We start from the raw sequence: 14,448 nt of genomic DNA on the forward strand, positions 1-14,448 counted from the left end.
GCTTTGCAGTGTTAATGTGTCCTCCCACCCGTTCATCTGCCCGCCTCCTTGTGCTGGGCTTAGCAGAGAGGCATACAAGAAAGCAGCTGGTGACCTCGCAGAAATGTGTCCTAGAGAGAAGAGACTGGGTCTTTAAAATCAGTCTCCCTCATCCCTGCCTTGCAGAGAAGAAAGACCTGGATTCTGTTAGCCAGGGGAGCAACAAAAATGGCGGTGCCTGTGGACCTGTCAGCTTATGTGTGCGTGGTATGTGTAGACAAGGGCGCTGGTCACAGAACTGGATTAGGGATCCCTCACAAGCAGGAGATGCTGAACTGGGTCAGAGGCTATGCAAACAAGAAGTCTGAGGGAAGCGGGTCCCCCAGGAGAGGGAAGTAAAATGTCCATGTAAACAGCTGGGGCTTGAGACAGCTAGAAAGCCAGGAGAAAAACTGGATGGGTCTGGGGTGAGGAAAGCAAGGCACTGCAATAAACTGTAGCTGACTGCTGAAACTCTGCCCATTGGTGCCTCAGCTTCTATCCCTGGAGGGAAAGACAGAGCAGAGAAACTGCCAGAAAGCCTAGCAGAGGCTACCTCTGGGCCACAGGGCCTCTTTCCTGCTCATGTATGTGTTTAGTTCCAAGGAAGCAGGCAGGAATGGTTCCCTTTGGTAACTTGGGAGAAAAAACATCACTTTGCTGTACCAGCCTGTAGGTCAACGTGTCCTGGTATGTTTTCTGTCAACTTGTAATCTGGAAAGAGAAACGTTGATGGAGAAAATGTCTCTAATGGATGGACCTGTATAGGCAAGTCTGCAGGGCGTTTTCTTGATCAATGACTGATACGGGAAGGGCCCAGCCTACCAGTGAAGGTGCCATCCCCAGGCAGGTAGGTGGCCCTGAAAACAGGCTAAGCCAGCCAGTGAGCAGCATCCTCCGTGGCCCCTGCTGAGCCAGCCAGTGAGCAGCATCCTCCGTGGCCCCTGCTGAGCCAGCCAGTGAGCAGCATCCTCCGTGGCCCCTGCTGAGCCAGCCAGTGAACAGCATCCTCTGTGGCCTCTGCTCCAGTTTCTGCCTTGAGTTCCCATGCTGACTTCCCTCCATGATGGGACTGTGATGTACACGTGTATGTACGCCGAGCCTTTCCTGCCAGAGTTGCTTTTGGCCATGTTGTTTATCCCAGCAATGGCAGGGAAACTAACACGCTGGGTATAACGCTTATCTGACGTGTGAGGCCAAGGGGCCAGAAGGAGACATGGTGAAGAAGAAGGCTGAGAAGGCATGCAGAACAACAGTGTCTGAGAACTGCCCAAACTGGCCAAAGGACATCAGTGCACAGAGTCAAGAGGTTGAGCCACGTCTCAAAAAGAACTAACCATGGGAATCCATCCTAACACATATAATGGTCAATTTTTTTTAAATGAAGTAAAAGATTCTTCAAGCAGTGAAGGTGGATCAACATCTCACCTGTAGGAGGAAGTCTGCAGAGTGTCGCTCATCAGGGCACGTCAGCTAGAGCAGATATAGTGACCTGCTGACAAGAACTGTCAACGTAACACTACAGTCAACGGAAACCTCTTTAAAAATCTAAAGGAAAAACCATAGTCATGCTAACTGATGCACAAATGACAAAAGTCAACAACCATTGGTGAGAAAGGAAGGGCCTTGGGTTACCAAGGAAAACCTACAGACTCCTGCAGCTCCCAGGATGCTGAGAACAAGGTGGGAACGCCCCTCTCACGGCTCCCGCTCAACGTAGCACCAGAAATCGTGCATTGCAGGGGAGCAAGAAGACGCAGTAAAAACACACAGAGCAGAAAGTGAGGAACAGAATTGCTTCCTCCTTACAGAGAGCATAGCGGCCCGCTGGGAAAATCTAGTAGTGTCTACCAAAATCCCAAACCATGGTGGCCAGCTGGGAAAATCCAGTGGTGTCTACCAGAAAAACCCAAACCAGCCAATTAACAGCACTACCCCCATCCCTAGAATTAAGGAGTAGAGTTCATCAAGATTACAGACGAAAGAAGAAAAATGAAAAAAAAGAACACTCTGTAAATATCAACTACACTATGCTAGTAATATATACACACTGAAGTTAAAGCTCAGTTTCACTTATAATCACTTTGAAATATGTGGAATATTTAATATGGCTATTAAAAACAGAAAAATTGCACATGGAATCCTTACCTATATACCTAAAATATTTTACAAAAAAATTAATACAGAGCAGCTCAGAAGACCTGGAAGTGGTCATGAATAAGTACTAGCCAAGTGCACTGTGGTCAGTGTGTCAAAGTAATTCAGTGGAAGAAATATTCTCTCAAAGAAGTAGTACTCAGGTAACTGCATATCGATAAGTTAGAAACAAAGATTTTTGGGTTGGTGAGAGGTGCTGGACCCACAGCCCTGAGTGCCCTTGCACTGGAGGGCACACATCGGCCAGACCACAGCCCTGGACCGTGTCTGTAGAAGCCGGGTTGCTCAGAAGGGTATGTGCGCGCTCAGTTCCGTGGGACGAAATTGCTCCTGTGCTGCTTTCAGTTCACACCCACCCACACGTAAGCTTAATTTGTATTTTCTTGATGACGCACACAGTTGCTCAGTTTTTCATCTGTCCATTCACCGTGCCTGCCTTTCTCCTCCACTGCTTGCTTTGCTATCGTGTTGTTTTTATGACAGATTCATAGCATTTCTTTAAACAATTTAAACACTGTTTTTGGCCTGTCTGGTTTTTTTCACTTTTAAAATAGTACATTTATTAAAATATTACATTTATTTAGGAAGTAGTGTGGGATTGTGCACCTGTCATACCTGTGGCCACGTGTTTAGAGTTAGTGCTCTCTCCTTCCACTATGTGGGTCCTGAGAATCAAAGCTAGACCCCCAGACTTGGTGGCAAATGACTTCATCTGCTGAGTCATCTCCCCTTTTAAAATTTTTTTTTATCATACCTTAATATTACATTTGCAAATATGTCAAACTTTCTTTTTATGGTTAACCCTTATATGCCTAGAAGACTCCTTTCCTATTTTTGAGGTCAGAGAATGTTATTATTATTATAATTTTTCATCTTCCTCTAAATGTTTAAGCCTTTCTGCTTTTCACAGCTAAACCCTTAATCCCCGTGGAATCAATCTTTGGGTATGCTTTCTTCTTGGCTGGGTAAGTTATTTCAACTTTCATGGGAGCTCTGATATCTTTTAATAGCTCAGTCAATGAGAAAACCAAGGAAGAAATCTCCTCTGCAACAAGATTTGGGAAGAAGCCTGGCTCTCCCTTAGACACCCCAGAGAGAACTTATGTTCAAATGAGACAAGTGTCCTTTGCTTCAGCCAAGGCTGGCTTGCTTTGGCAATTAGAATGTGTGAATGTCATGTATTTTTAAAAAAGAAAGAAAAAAGAAGAAGAAAATTACGGTGGGAAATGAGTCCTCTGCCACCATTTGAACTATGGCTCAAGCCACTTAAATAACCTACTTGCTGAGAAAGCAAGCAAGCACTTGTTCTGTTTTGGAAGCCAGGGTCTCATGCTGCCCAGGCTGGCCTTGAACTTAGCTATGTAGGTAGGGATTGACCTATAACCCCTGACCTTCCAGGACTGGGGTTACAGGTATGCACACCAGCCTGGCTTAGGAAGTTTGGCAAGGGTCCTCACATTCCCACCACAGTTAGGCTCAGCAGTGAGAGTCCCCTGTGAAAGCACTTCCTGTGGTCGTCAGAGGACAGTCTGCTTTGGCAGCGCTTAGTATGGGAGTTGGCCAGGAGGTCAGGGGGCCTGACTTCAAGCTTTGATTTCTCACTCTCAAGGTGTTTGTGTAAATTCCTTGCCTCTGTGGCCCCTTCTAGAGTGGCTTAAGCAAATGGTTTATTTATTCCCACATGACAGGCCAGGAGCAGGTAGGGCAAAAGCCTTTTGGTTTAGGTCATGTGGCTTTTGTCATGTAACCTCCATTCACAGAACTTCCGTTCACACATCCAGGACCCAGGCTGGCTCGCTTGCCCTTCCTCCTGCTCCTCCTCAGCTGAAAGTCCCTGCCTTGGACAAAATGAGGGTTCTTGGCGGGGGGGGGGGGGTAGATTTAACATTGGGGAGGCAGCCTGCAGCATCTGTCATGGTCTCTGCTTCCAGCAGGCAGAGCTGTGTGGATGACAGAGTGAAAGATGGAGAGCAAGGGAAATTCACACACCGTAGAATGCGTGTCGTAACTGTGATGGGGTTCTGAGTCAGTTCCTCAGAGCGTCAACTCTGTGCTGATAGGGAATTCTAGGAAAAGCCAGGCCCGGGAAATTCCATACTCATCCAGCCTTGTGCCTCCTGGCCTCGGTAGCTGACAGTCCACGGGGTAGCCGCGTGTAATTGTGGACACACAGCCTTGCACACCGACCTTGCCCTCTCTGTCCAGCCTTGCTGTGGGAGAAGCGTGTGGCTGCTCTCCTAGAAGACCCTCACCCCCTTCCCTAGCTCAAAGAGCCCCGAGTGCCTCCTCGTGATGTGTTTGTGTCACTTGCCTCTAGCCTCATCTCTTGGGATCGCCCTGGGTTAAAGTCCTTCTGTGTGTTGGACTCACAAAGCCGTGATTTCTGAGTGCAGCCTTGACGTTGTTAGGATGGATGAGGTCGGCATCCTCTGAGGATGTGAGTGAATCTGATTTATGCTCTTCATTGCCTATATGTGATTCCCAAATGACAACTCCTATACGTTTATTATTTTAACCAATTTCTGTGTTTTGACAATAGTGTGTGTGTGTGTGTGTGTGTGTGTGTGTGTGTGTGTGTGTGTGTGAGAGAGAGAGAGAGAGAGAGAGAGAGAGAGAGAGAGAGAGAGAACACTGGTACGTAAATAAGTTTATTTTGAAGTTGACAGCCCTTGGCTACAGCTGAGTTCTCATGCCCCTCAGCAGCAGCTGAGACCATGAAACAGTGGGCACTGCTCTTTGAGGGGACAGTGCCTATGACACTCCCCTCTGAGTGCTTTAAGGCAGCTGCCAGAGGAGCTGAGCTGCGACGGTTGTCAGAGGTGTGTTTCCTGCTTCCTGTTTGCAAAGACTGCTACAGAGGGCAGAAAAGTAACCTAAGCTTTCTTGCTGCTGCCAAGTGTCTGACTATGAGTGACCGCAATTGCAGAGCCCCCGCCCACCGCTGAAAGGACCTGCCTGGGGAAAGCAGCTTTGAGCACACACACACCCGCGCCCCGCGCCCCCCCCCCCCTGAGGTGCCGGGACTGCAGAGTGAGTTCTTTCCTAAGCTTTTGAGAGGCCTGGATTCTAGGCTGTAAACTCTGACTTAAAATACAAACTTGTTTATGCTGGTTACATGGCTGAGTCTTCATGTTTGCAGACATTTGGCAGACAGAGGGCACTGGGCTGCTGTGTGTCCTCAAAGCTTTGCCTGGGGGCCCCCATGGACATGGTTGACGTGAGGTGTTTATACAGCCCCAAAGGCAAAGCTGAGCACTTGTTCTAATTTTCAGAGGAGAAGAGAAAATCTGTTCTTTTCTACAGGACTGGATTAGATGGGAACTGCATTTAAGTATCACATTTAGGAAAACAAAGCATTTAAAAATGCAAAATAGGAGACTTGGTAATGAAGTAAAAGCCTGGCTATTGGTTTCTAGAGAACGACTGAGTGCTTCCATCCTCCGAACTTCTCAAGTCGGCTTGTTTATTATGAAAAATTGAATCTACTGTACATTGGGCGCTGGGATTTTTTAAAAATTCAGAATAATTCTGAGAATCTCTTACAGTGGGGGCTGCACTGCCATAGAAGATTTCCTGCTGGGATAGGAGCAGCGTCACTTTTCTAATTTGTTGGTATTTGTCACAAAAGCCATCTCATTGGTTATACAGGAAATTGACATTTCAGGAAGGGGACTCTGCTGTATATGAGTGTCTTAGAAAATGCTCAGAATTTGTTAATGGACCTAGATGAGAGCCAGCCAAGATTTGGAGGCAAGTTAATAGGACATAGTCATTGGCAGCATTGTGTGTGTGTGTATGTGTGTTTGTTTGTGTGTTGGGATCAAAACATCACTTTATAATTAACAATTAATCTCATGTGCTCTTGGCCAAGCAGTTTAGTGTGAGAAGAAAATGGCAAAAATGAAAATAAATAATGGCAAGACAAAAAACTATTTAACAACAAAAAAGTTGGCCTCACAAAGAAGAACGCCATGTTTATGTGAACTGAACTTCTTTCCCCTCTTAAGGCTCTCTGATTTAAGTGTTCAATTAGTCACACAGCTGATCTGCTTCCTCTGGGTGACTCGAGAGCGTGAAAGTAAACTGCTTTTAAGGAGCCCTGCAGGACAGGCCTGAACTGCCAGGACTCCTGTTTAAATTTAATGGCATTGCCCTCCTGGCCCTGGAGGTCAACCTTTGTGCTTCCCCAGGAGGCTGCAACAAGACTGTGCACTTAAACCCACTAAGCACAGGCAGCAGGAGGAGCTCGTTCTTTTTGTGACATGTGACATGGCTGTCTTCCTCAATGGATGTCATACCACTAGACGTGGCAGTCTTCCTCAATGGATGTCATAACACTAGATGTGGCCATCTTTGTCAATGGGTGTCATATCACTAGACACGGCAGGCAATCTTTCTCACACCTATCTGGACCGTCATAGAAAGTGTGTGTTGCTAAAGACAGCAGAGCAAGAGTGAAAGCCAACAGGGGAACGCCTCTCTTTAAATGTGGGGGCACAGGGAAGAGCCACAGCACTGTTGTCTTTGTGACAGGCTCTCACTATGTAGCCCTGTGTGGCCTTGCCTCCTGCCCTAGCCTCCTGAGGACTTAGGGTTCTGCCTGGCTAGGCGTCTAGTTGTCACTGCCCCTCGCAGAGCATCCTCACCCCTCTTATGCCTACTGTCTCAGAAGATTCCTTTGCGTGATTCTCTTCTAGAGTAGACCTAAAGAATGTTCGATTTCCATTCTGATTGATGTGGGGAGGTCCCCGAGTCCCAGGTTCACACATGCAGCGTAGCAGATGCCATGCCCAAAGAAGAGTAGGCAGGTGAGTGATGGACAGATGAACTGTCCGAGAGCGGGGAAGCCATTCTTGCAGTGACAGCTCTTGTCTGGAGAGAGCAGGGGCCAGTCTAGAGGGAGGTGGCTCTCTAGTGCAAGTTTAGGCATCTCATCTGGGTTTTTCCAAAAGAATAATAAGCCAGCAAATCTCCTGGACTCTTGTAGGGTTTGGGGAATTTTGTGAAAAAAAAAATCCAGACATGAGGAAGAATTGCCTACTGGCAGGCTCTGATAGCAGTAGGCAGGAAGGCTACGTGTGCCGTAATTGCTTTACATTATGCAGAGAGAAAGTCTAAGTGGGGGTCTCCATCGAGTCCCTCCCGTCATAGATTGGGGAACCCCATGGAAGTGTAGAAGGGAAGACTGAGGGAGTCAGAAGGGATATCAACTAGGCGGGGCTCACAGAGAGCGGAGCAGCAGGTATGGGGCCCGCAGGGGTCTGCACCGGGTCCTCTGCATGTGTTACTGCCGTGAGCTTGGTGTTTTTGTGGGACTTCTAAATGTGGGAATGGGTGTGTTGTCTCTGACTCCTTTGCCCGCTCTTGGGACTCTTTTCTTCCTATTGAGTTTGTCTTGTTTGGCCTTGATATGAGGGCTTTTGCCTTGTCTTATTGTATCTTGGTTTGTCCTTTGGCTGTCCTCTCTTGGAGGAGCTAGAAGGGGGGTGGGTCTACAGTAGAGGGGAGGGGAGAGGAGGGCGCCTGGAAAGAGGAAAGGGGGAGGGGAGGGCGCCTGGAAAGAGGGGGGAGGGGAGGGAAGGGCACCTGGAAAGAGGAAAGGGGGAGGGGAGGGGAGGGCACCTGGAAAGAGGGGAGGGGGAGGGGAGGGGAGGGCACCTGGAAAGAGGGGAGGGGGAGGGGAGGGGAGGGCGCCTGGAAAGAGGGGGGAGGGGAGGGGAGGGTGCCTGGAAAGAGGAGAGGGGGAGGGGAGGGGAGGGCGCCTGGAAAGAGGGGGGGAGGAGAGGGGAGGGTGCCTGGAAAGAGGGGGGGGGGAACTGTGTTTGGGATGTATTATATGAGAGAACAATCTATTTTCAGTAAAAGAAAAATAATAAAAAGAAATTACTTTAGAGTGAAGTCTATGAGTGGACTTGAGTTTGTGGCTAGTGCTAATGCTCTGAGGATGAGCGTCTGGCTTTAGCTCCCTTTGTGAGGACTGCTTTTACTGGATCCCCAAGAAATTGCTACTTTCCCCCAAATCCCCCCAGGTGACCAGCTTCTCCACTCCAGAGTGCTCGGAAGAATTACGTTTTTTTTTTCCTGCACTGGATTTTCTTTCTTTTCTTCTGTTTTCATTAGTGACCACTACATTGTGTTCAGCAAGGATTTGAAGGTGTGCCATCAGATAACAGCTTTTAGCCTGAGAGCTTACTAAGTATTAGTCTTAATGTCTCATAAATGGCCAGCTGTCACCAAACAGGGATTTTTCAACAGACTCGCCATCATTCGGGAATAATAATGGGGAGAGACTGTCTGGGAGACAGGGAACACAGGGTGCCAAATATTCAGAGGATAATTCAAGTTTGTGCCTAGATGTTTACAAACACTCACATAGAGACTAATGTTGATCAGCCACGCACATGAGTCTAGGTCAGCCATTTTCCACCCACCATGCATTCAAGCCCAGAGCAGCTAATACATTCAATGAAAAACAAAAACAACAAAACTGCCTTTTCATCAGGGCATGCAAAGAAAACCACACAGAACAAGGGCAGCTAATTTCCTAGCAATTGGGAACAAGACCTCCTTGTGGCAACAAGCAGAGCACGTGCCCAAAGCGGGCAAACAGTCATTTCAATAATGGATGTGTGCTGACTCAGCACCCGCTGACATGAGACCTCGAGAAGAATGAATGATATTGTACCACCCATTTGATAGCAGGTCATGTTCCTGAAAGTACGTCTTATTTATCCATTCAACATGCAATGGTTGTGGCATCATTACGTGTCAGGCACTGTGCCAGGTGTTGGGGGCCAAGAAGGCACAAGCTCACGCACTCAGTAGGGTGGGGCTATCCTTTGGCCCTTGGCTCTCTCCCAAATGGCCCATGAAGTGAAGATTTAATTCCATACCACGAAACTAGCGAGAGGTGGTAGTACTTTTAAGAGGGGGATCTAATTGGAGGAAGTCAAGTCACGGGGAGCACGCCAGCCCCCATCTCTCCTTGATTTCCGGATGCCATGAGGCAAACAGCTTCTTCCAATGTCTACTCCCGCCATGTTGGACTATCTTCCCATGGGCCTAAAGACAATGAGTTTAGCTGTCTGTCACCTCTGAAACTGTGAACCAAAACCCAACATTTCTTTTTTTCAGTCCGATGACTGATCTCAGGTATTTATCACAGTGACACAAAGCCAACATGGATATCTTTTATGGGGGTGGGGGGGGGAGGGATAACCAAATGATTACACAAGAGTATTTCACAAATGTGTTGAGTATTGCAGTGGGGGATGGGATGGGGGGCAGCAGAGAACGGTGAGCTTGTAAATTTCTGATGTCACACACAGCTTCACTGGGAGTAAAGGGTGTGTGTGTGTGTGTGTGTGTGTGTGTCCCCTGAGAATTCTGAAGGTGTCGGCAAAGGCCTGAGCTAGAGGGATAGAAGGAAACACAAAGCTTTACAGAACCTGGACCCTGACCAGTGCTGCTGTAAAGCAAGGCGCCATGATGTACGGAAAGGGCCTAGGAGAGAACGAATGAGGAAAAAAAGCATAGTTAGTCTGCAACAGAAAACACAGTCTGTTATTCCCTCTCCGTGGTGTGAAAATAAAAGGAACTCACAGTTGCCCAACAATTCTGCCCTTTGTAGGAATCCATTTCTTTATCCATTCCCTTATCCAGCCAAAAATACATAAGGCAAAAATCCCTGATAGCAGAGATATTAAATTCTAGTGGAATGGTCAGACAATAAGCCAATACACCAATGAAATGGTTCCGTGCTGTGTTTTTATTTGTGACTATGTGGTATAAGTGGTGTTTAAATAAAATTTAAATACCCGTGATGTTGCACTGAAGCGTGTGACTCTTCTGTTGAGTAAGCAGAAGGCTCATGTGCCAGCTGTCATGAAATGATACTGGACTGATTGGGTGCTCATAGCGCGCAAGTCAGTCCAAGACTGCAGAGGGCTTCTGGAGAGACAAGTACAAGAGAGAAGGTGGGGTTCATGGCAGTTTCTTCTCGGGTCTGAGGACGGAACAAGGCCCCTCTTCTCCTTATGCTTTACTGTGTCTCCCTGGAGGTGTGGGGGAAGGGCCAGGGGAACTGAAAAGTAGAGCATTTCACACTCTTCCTGTTTCTTCTAGATAGGTAGAACTCATTGGACATTAAATGTAGCTCATAGACTTTCTACCCTTATCTCGGCAAGGTTCGTGTCTATATTCAGCGGACACATTCAATGAGAATTATTCACCCCCATATTCTCCAGAGCTGCTCTGTGATGGTGTGCCTTAAAACTGTCTGTGACTCACCACTCGGGGCGCAGTGCATCCCCGGAGCCTTGTTTGAGCCCTGATTCTAGTGACACGCAAGAACTTAAATAAGGCCCATTTAATGAGGTCAGTTCTCATATTCTAGGCTTGCGGTTGGCCCCGTCTTCCCTGGAGAGTTGCTTAAAGAGTTCCTTGTGACAGTGGAGCCTGCTGACACAGGCCTGTAATCTCACCTACCCAGGAGGTTGAGGCAGGAGGATCGCAAGCCCAAGGCTGGCTTGGCCTACAGAAAAGAATCTGTCATGGCAATACTTGGATACAGACATGGAAATAGATGGACTTAAGCCTGGCCACCTACAAGGCTCACTATTAAGTCGGATGCAGAAGGCAGGTTTGGCCCACTGCTTCCTTCTATTAAAGGGAGGCATATTAACAAGGTGTTTGAGTCAAGAAAATCAAACTTCCAGCCTTTCAGAGTATAGAAATCGACACGGCTATCTCTGAAGTGGTCACTGCCTTAGTCTGGGCTGCTACAAGGAAATGCCATAAACTCAACAGATTATAAACAATAAAAGTTCGTATTTTTATGGTGCCGGAGGCTGTGAAGTCTCCAATTACGGTATTGGCAGATTCTGTGTCTAGGGAGAGCCTGGCTCATAGTTGAGAGACTGTGCCTTTGCTAATGGTCTTATGGAACAGACGGGAGGTGGGATGAACAAGTGTGTGTGGCGGAGAGGCTGGCGGCCTGTGGTATGTATGGTGTGGTGTGGTGTGGTATGTGTTGGTGTGGTGTGCATAGAAAACGGAGAACACCCACCTTGTCATTGCTTCGACACTGTCCACCCTTTTTATGAACCAAGGCCTCTCACACCACACAGGCCAGACTGACGGTCTAGCCAACAACTTCAGGCGTCTTCCTGGCTCTGCCTCTTTGGCATCAGGATTGCATGTGCCTGCCACCATGTTCGCATTCTGAGGAACAAACATTTAAATTCAATTCCTTATGCCTTGTGCCTTTGCCTTAGCACAACTGAGCGATGACCGCAGCCAGGTGTGCATGCATGCATGAGTGAGTGCGTGTGTGCACGCATGTGTGTTTGTGGTGCCCTTTATATGAGCACTAAACATCACCGATGAGGACTTAGACTTAGTAATCTAGTCATTTTCTCCAGATTTCATCATCATGGGGCTAAAATTTCAACATATGAGTTTGGTCATTTTGAATCAACTTGACAATTCTGTTGCATGAGCTGTCCTAGGCATATAGGTGCTGAGCATTTCAAGGGCGGTAGAATATGACGTCAGTCATGACAGCTATCTCTAGACGTTGTCAAATGTCTCCAGGGAGGGACGACTTCACCCTCAGCTGAGAATCACTGCTTTGGCTGCCATAATCGGTGACTCAGATGATGAATTATAACTGTGTGTCACAGATACATGGCAAATGTGTCTGTTGGACGGTGTGATGTATTTATAGTTCTGTGGTTCTCACAGAACAATCAAGAACAATATAATGAAATGAATTCAAAGACCGAGCAATTGGGGACTTAGCTAGCCAGGCAGTGAAGTCGTAACACAGTAACGCACTTTTGAGGGGGTCGTGTGTAGGCTCAACAGCTTTCGTTTACTTGCAATCATCTTATGGTTTTAACCTCGGTGTTTAGAACATGCATAGTGGCTTAAATGTCTCTTAAAAGATATGCTTTTGAGAATTTCAGTGCCAAAGAAGGCTCTGGCTCCAATGCTCACACGAGTAGCCTTTGGGTAATGTGTACAAACATATTTAATGAGGTCAATTCTGGTTTTTTAGGAAGCAAGAAACAACGCAAGGTGGAGGGAAAGCCACTCTGGGCCTCCTGGTGCCGATCCTTAGCATTTTTATGTAAGTTGCTGTAATGCTGTGTTGATTTAATGTTCCCTTAATATCGTATGATTTAATCTAACCTTCTAAAAATGGAAAACCCTGTGTTCTTCCTGTCACTGTAAAGCTAAGAGCTGGCGTTTCAATCACTTTAATTGTACGTGACTAGATCTCCCAAAGGTATTTCACCATGCCATTGAGCCCAGAGAAGAAGTCATAATGTATATGATTACACAAACATATGGCTAATATGTGGCACCACACCACATAGGAAATGATTTATTTCTTTCTTTTAGAAAATGAATTCCTAAAATTCCTTTTTCCAACTACTTCCTCTTGCCTCAAAGTGTTACACATGGTTCACACGACACTGGAAGTATTTGTAAAGTAAAGCTGTCTTCTGTGTTGCTGCCATGTTCAGGGCTGTTTAAGGACTGTTCTCCTAGAAGGCTTTGAATGCTCTGGGCTAGTGTTTCTCAGATGCTCTGTGGGAAGGATGTGCCTTTCTGTCCCGGATCAGCACTTAGGGCCTCACAAAGCCCGACAGACAGCGTTAACAGTAGCCAACACATTCCACATCCTGTCTGCTGACGGAGTTCCCTTCATCACACCCTTGGATATCACAGCCATGTCCGACTGCTGTCATGGCTCCCATGGCGAGTGGTGATGTGCCTGTTGTGGTCTGCTGAGGCTGGTCCTCAGGCCATGTCTGAAGAAGCACCGCCCTGGACGGATCCCTGGGGCTGTTCCTCTGTCATCACGGTCTGCTGCATAAGAAGCACATTTCCACACATGGGACTGATTGTTCTATAGCTAGCAGCCCCTGTCTGTTTGAATATTGATCAAACTTTAGCACCAACAGAATTGACTTGCCTTAATTACAACAGAGAAAAGTGATTGACATTGATTTATTTTTTAAATACTTAGTGTATTGTATAAAATCTACTAATACAAAACCTATCCCTCATCCTCTTGTGCTAATATGAGCCTTATAAGCAAATACCACCTGATCAATCCTTTAATTTTCTCCAACCTGATAGTGGCAAAATTTTCCTTAATTTGGGCAGGGCTGGAACTCTCTGGCAGAGTACTTGTCTGACAAGTGTAAGGATCTGGGTTCAATCCCCAGCGCTGGAAAAAAAATCCATATAATCCAAGTCCACTTAATTCAAACAGAAGGAGCTTGAACAAGTCTGAAGTGGCCTGTCAGATAGCAATGTTGAGATAAACTTCTGAGTGAAAAGCTCAAATCCGTTTTTAAATCCATCACATGCTGCTCAGAGGAAATACTGAAGCTCTTGAATCTAAGTCTATTTTCGATTTGGACTCCCACAGGGTTAGATCACCATCTACCATGGCCACTACTGGGGAAAAAAACCACACACACACACACACACACACACACACACACACACACACACGGAGTAAAAGTAACAGAATGAAAGACTTGTCAATAGGATTTAAGCAGAAATTCCAAAATTTGCCATTTCTAACTTGATTATATCAATAGCTTGCATAAAATAAATGGTAGGTAGGAAACTGGCCCAAAGGTGCCCCAGGGTCAACTCTCTTATCCCTTACACCTGTAGCAGTTGCTTGTTTCTGTGGGGAGGTATTTGAGGACCTTCAAGCGGCCGGGGCATATGGGGTACGCGCTTGGGCATAGAAACCACTGACCGCCAGGATGGATTGTTTGAGGGTAAGACTTTAAAACATCTCATCTGCATCCAGATGTGGATTCTCCCACCTCGTTGCTAATGGTTGTCATGGGAAAGGACTGGAAGTGTGTGACCGTATATATTCCCCATGCTGCAGCGCCAGCAAGTCAGCATGCAGCGTTACTGTCTCTGCCTGGGTGCCTTTGTTCCTTCCCGTCAAATAGACTTTGTTGGCATCATGTGGGAATAGGTAAATGGTGTTGTCTATGGTTGGTGTGGAAGGTTCAGGCATTGCTCCCCGAGGACAGAGATCAGCCCTGGAGCTGGGGCATGCCCTGTCTTGACAGAGTTTGGCCATCAACTCCACCTGTACCCAAGCTTGCCTATTTCAGGCAGAATTCTGTCTGTGACAGAAAACAAGGACCTTTTTGCCCAGTGGCTGGTTTGCCACATCTGAAGCCATCTCCATAAGGAGGTTCCTTGACGCTCATCACCCTCTTTGAG

General features: G+C 46.9%; 1 protein-coding gene across 6 annotated transcripts in view; it reads left to right on the plus strand.

The window, feature by feature from the left end:
• Window positions 1–14,448, plus strand: part of NCALD (neurocalcin delta) — a 408,716-nt gene that overhangs the window by 220,478 nt on the left and 173,790 nt on the right. For 3 of the 6 annotated variants that reach the window (XM_084751629.1, XM_084751628.1, XM_084751632.1), the window contains one exon: window positions 12,236–12,307. The exons of the other annotated variants lie outside the window; for them this stretch is intronic. The gene's annotated coding sequence lies outside the window, so the exon portion shown is untranslated. The remainder of the gene's footprint in view (window positions 1–12,235; window positions 12,308–14,448) is intronic. 6 annotated transcript variants of the gene reach the window in all.

Source organism: Acomys minous (genome assembly GCF_964271855.1).
Source record: "Acomys minous genome assembly, chromosome: 12".
Classification (NCBI taxonomy): Eukaryota; Metazoa; Chordata; class Mammalia; order Rodentia; family Muridae; genus Acomys; species Acomys minous.